Source organism: Saimiri boliviensis, chromosome 6 (genome assembly GCF_048565385.1).
Source record: "Saimiri boliviensis isolate mSaiBol1 chromosome 6, mSaiBol1.pri, whole genome shotgun sequence".
In the NCBI taxonomy this organism is placed as follows: Eukaryota; Metazoa; Chordata; class Mammalia; order Primates; family Cebidae; genus Saimiri; species Saimiri boliviensis.
Window position 1 is genome coordinate 52,689,259 of NC_133454.1, and position 5,190 is coordinate 52,694,448.

Below are 5,190 nucleotides of genomic sequence, written 5' to 3' on the forward strand. Positions count from 1 at the left end.
GCCCAGCGGCAGTGCATCTCAGAACTACAGAGGCTTGCCTCTTCCGTAAGACAAACCCCAGCCACACCATCGGCTCACAGACACTTTGGAGCGCCCAGACTGTTGCTCGTCCAGCCGCCCCTCCTGGACCTTGCTTCATGTGTTGGAAGCCTGGCCACGGGGTCAAGAAATGCCCACAGCCCGGGATTTCCCCTAAGCACTGCCCCGTCTGTGCAGAGGGCCCACAGAAAGTCAACTGTCCGACTCACGTCGCTGCTCCCAGAGCTCCTGAGGCTCCAATTCTCAGCTTGGCAGGTAAAGACTAACGCTGCCCTAGCATCTCGGAAGCTCCCTGGACCATCATGGACACCAAACTTCGGGTAACTCTTACGGCGAAGGGTAAGTCCATCCCCTTCTTAATCAACACAGAGCCCACCCACTCCACACTGCCTTCTTTTCAAGGACCTGTCTCCTTGGCCTCTATAAACTGTTGTGGGAATTGACAGCAAGGTCTCCAGGCCTCTCACAACTCCCCAAGTCTGGTGTCAATTAGGCCAGCACTCCTTTCCACGTTCTTTCCTAATCATCTCCACTTGTCCAGTTCCCATTAGGCCAAAATATTCTAGCAAAATTGTCTGCCTCCTTAACTATTCCTGGGCTACAGCCACACCTCATTGCAGCCCTCCTCCCCAAACCCATTCCTCCCTCAGTAGCACCCCTTATGTTCCCCAACCTTAACCCTAGAGTGTGGAACACCGCCTTCCCATCTGTTGCTGCAAATCGCTCATCCCTCATCATCCCCTTAAAACCTAACCACCCTTACCCTGACCAGCCCCAGTACCCCATCCCACAACAGGCTTTAAAAGTAAAGCCTGTTGCCGGGCACAGTGGCTCATGCCTGTAATCCCAGCACTTTGGGAGGCCGAGGCGGGTGGATCACGAGGTCAAGAGATCGAGACCATCCTGGTCAACATGATGAAACCCCGTCTCTACTAAAAATACAAAAAATTAGCTGGGCATGGTGGCACGTGCCTGTAATCCCAGCTACTCAGGAGGCTGAGGCAGGAAAATTGTCTGAACCCAGGAGGCGGAGGTTGCAGTGAGCCAAAATCGCGACATTGCACTCCAGCCTGGGTAACAAGAGCGAAACTCCGTCTCAAAAAAAAAAAAAAAAAAGTAAAGCCCGTTATCACCTGTCTATTGCAACATGGCCTTTTAATTCACCCTCCTGCTTCTTCATCATCTATACTCAAAGGGATATCGTGTATCCCCTTCCAAAGCCCAAATTTCTTCCCCATCTGTTATACTCTTTCACCAGTATACACGTGCTCTCCCTGCCAACTGTATCTAGTTAATTTCCCAAACCCCAACCCCATCTACCAAACAACAGCTTGTCTCCTTCCAGGGTGTGGTTGCTACTTTCACTTCTACCAGGTTTTGCTATTCTAACTAAGCCATGGTCTAAACTCACTAACAAAAACGTATCCAACCCTATTAATCCTAAATCCTTTCCTCACTCCTCCTTTCACTCCTTAAAAAACAGCTCTAAAAACTGCTACCTCCGTAGCTCTCCCCAACCTGTCTCAACACTTTTTCATTATATACAGCTAAAATCCAGGGCTGTGCACTCGGGATTCTCACACAGGAGCCAGGCCTATGGCCTGTAGCCTTTTTATCCAGACAACTTAACCTAACAGTCCTGGACTGGCCCTCATGACAACACACAGCAGCAGCTGCCATCCTAGTATTCCTAAAATCCTTCAAAATCACAGGCTATGCCCCATTTACCCTCTACTATAGCTCTCACCACCTCCAAAGCTTTCTCTTTACACCTCACACACTTACTTTCAGCCCCTCGCCTTCTCCACCTTTATGCAGTCATCCCTACTACTTAAACCACACCTCAAAAAGTCTGTTCTATCATTTTCTGTCTAACTGTCCTCAAATTCACTGTTCTCATTTACTTTTACATGCCCTGCTTTTGTTTAAGTTGCCGGTTTACACGTTTCCTCCAGGCAATTACAGCTAATATTTCACTCTTAATGTGGCTCCCGTTCTCTGCTCAAACCCAATCTTGTTAATAAAAGTAACTGGTTGCTTTCATATACCACACACTTCCTCATACACCATGAAAACAAAAGCTCTCCCTCCACACGGCTAATCTTCTCTTATACTATCTTTCTCCTTTTCTTATTTAAACCCTGTGTTTTTCCAGTTAATCTCTCAATTCCCACAAAATCGTATATAAGCAATAACCAATCACTCAATATGACAAATGCTCCTTCTAACAACCGCCCAATATTACTCCTTTCCCCAAAATCTCCCAGCAGCATACCTTCTATCCCATTTTTAGGTTTCCACCCCGGCCCCAATCCCACTCGAAGAAGCCTGGAGAAACTTCACCTCTACCCCCTAAAACCTGTTATCACCCCCTCTTCTCTAATTCTTTCTCTCTATATAAAAAGACACATATGTCAGGTCTCCATATGCAAGCCTGGAGCCTGAAAGTCTGAAGTCCTGCTTGCCTCGGCTGATGTCTCCCACCCGCTGCCTGCATTCACCCTTGTCCCTGATTGCCCAGTGGAGCTTCCCCGGACAAACCCCTCACCCAACTCGGCCATCTTAACTGTTCTTGTGATAATGTAAATATCTCTCACCCAACCCTGCCATTGTAACTGAACTTGTGGTCATGTATACTCCTTGCCCCAACCCCCCACCACTGTAACTGAACTTACTCTGCAACATCCCCATCCCCCCAAAAACTACCCAAACCTATAAAACCGACTCCTATCCCACTGCCCTCTGCTAATGCCCTTTTCGGCCTTAGCCCACCTTTTTAACAGCCATGTTGCTCACACAAAGCCTGTTTGGAAGGTCTCTTCATTCAAAGTGTGTATTTTTCAACAGTAGTAATTTTACTGGAGTGAATGGGATGTTAAAATTGCTGAATTGCAGGATTCTGTGGATTTATCCACGGAGAATAATTAATTCAAGCCGATTTTCTTCTGTTATCAATATATTTCCGGGCTGCCTCTCTCTGTTTCTTTTTTTTGAGACGGAGTTTCGCTCTCCTTACCCAGGCTGGAGTGCAATGGCGCGATCTCAGCTCACCGCAACCTCCGCCTCCTGGGCTCAGGCAATTCTCCTGCCTCAGCCTCCTAAGTAGCTGGGATTACAGGCACGAACCACCATGCCCAGCTAGTTTTTTGTATTTTTTTAGTAGAGACGGGGTTTCACTCTGTTGACCAGGATGGTCTTGATCTCTCGACCTCGTGATCCACCCGCCTCGGCCTCCCAAAGTGCTGGGATTACAGGCTGAGCCACCGCGCCCAGCCTCTCTGTTTCTTTTTTGCCTTACACTATCCACCTAGATATGAGCTGCCTTTTTTTTTTTTTTTTGGGAGGGAGTTTCACTCTTGCTGCCCAGGCTGGAGTGCAACCGCGTAATCTCGGTTTACCACAACCTCTGCCTCGCAGGTTCAAGTAATTCTCCTGCCTCAGCCCCCTGAGTAGCTGGGATTATAGGCGTGTGCCACTATGCCCAGCTAATTTTGTATTTTTAGTAGGGACAGGATTTCACCATGTTGGTCAGGCTGGTCTCGAACTCCCAACCTCAGGTGATCCGCTGCCTCAGCCTCCCAAAGGGCTGGGATTACAGGCTGAGCTACTGCACTCGGCCAATCTTGAATTATGTATACCTAAAGCAATACACACTTAGTACCACTTGACAGCACAGGTTAGTTGAAAAATTATTTGACATCTCTTGACATTTTAGGGTCCCAGGATTTCACGGCATTTTTATTTTTTACTTTTTTATTTTTTGAGACAGAGTCTTATTGTGTCGCCAGGCGCCAGGCTGGAGTGCAGTGGTGCGATCTCGCTCACTGCAACCTCTGCCTCCCGGTTTCAAGCAACTCTCCTGCCTCAGCCTCCCCAGTAGCTGGGACTACAGGCGCACACCACCACACCCAGCTAATTTTTGTATATATATATATATATTTTTTTTTTTTTTTTTTTTTTTTTTTTTTTTTGAGATGGAGTCTTGCTCTGTGGCCAGGCTGGAGCACAGTGGCGCAATCTCGGCTCACTGCAACCTCCGCCTAGGTTCAAGTGATTCTTCCATCTCAGCCTCCCAAGTAGCTGGGACTACAGGCGCGTACCAAATGCCTGGCTAATTTTTGTATTTTTAGTAGAGATGGGGTTTCACCATGTTGGCCAGGATGGTCTCGATCTCTTGACCTCTTCATCTACTAGCCTCGGCCTCCCAAAGTCCTGGAATTACAGGCGTGAGCCACCGCGCCTGGTCTAATTTTTGTATTTCTTAGTAGAGACGGGCGTTTCACCATGTTGGCCAGGACGGTCCGGATCTCTTGACCTCGTGATCCTCCCGCTTCGGCCTCCCAAAGTGCTGGGATTACAGGCGTGAGCCACTGCGCCCGGCCTTCAAGGCATTCTGAACAGGTTTTGTCAGCAAAATCAACACCCCTGATCAGTTTAAGAGACCTGGAAGGCTCTGCCTATTCACCAGCATAGAACTGAGATCCTTCAAGGGCCAGCTCAGGGCACTGCTCCACCAATCATTGCCTTAGTATAAGGCCGAGCACAGCTCTTGTCTCCCCTCTCTACTTTTATAGATCCTGCATTTATTTAGCACATAATCTTTTCAATTTTGATTTGTACATGTATGTCTTCCCCTAAACTGGATGGATCTTTTAAGGAAAAGCTTGGGGTTTGTCATTCCCCTATGTATCACCTTAAGAGGCGGTCACCCAAAATCTCTACATTCATCATAGAAACAGAAATTCCACTAATAAATGTCAGGCTTAACCTTGGTCCGCTATTTCCCTCCCACTTCCAGCAGTCTGGTTTATTCCATGGGTGGAGGAGAAAGAGGCTGGCTGTGGGTGAAGGGAATGGCGTCAGTATGAGTTCACGCCACATTGCCCCAAATGCCAGCTCCACACTGCGGTGGCACGAACGCAGGATTGAGCGACGCAGCTGGAGTAAAGGGAGATGCCCACGTCGCTCAGACTCCACGTAAGAGGTGGGTAAGCGCAAGAACAAAGCAGAGGACCCGGCGGGGCGTGGCAGGACACCTGGGCGCACGCCTCCAGCGCCCTGGAGCGCGAGGGCGGGGAGAGAGGAACCACGCTGAGGCGCGGCGGGATGGGGCGGGACTTCCGGAATTCATGTGCCGGAGTGGCAGGGGAA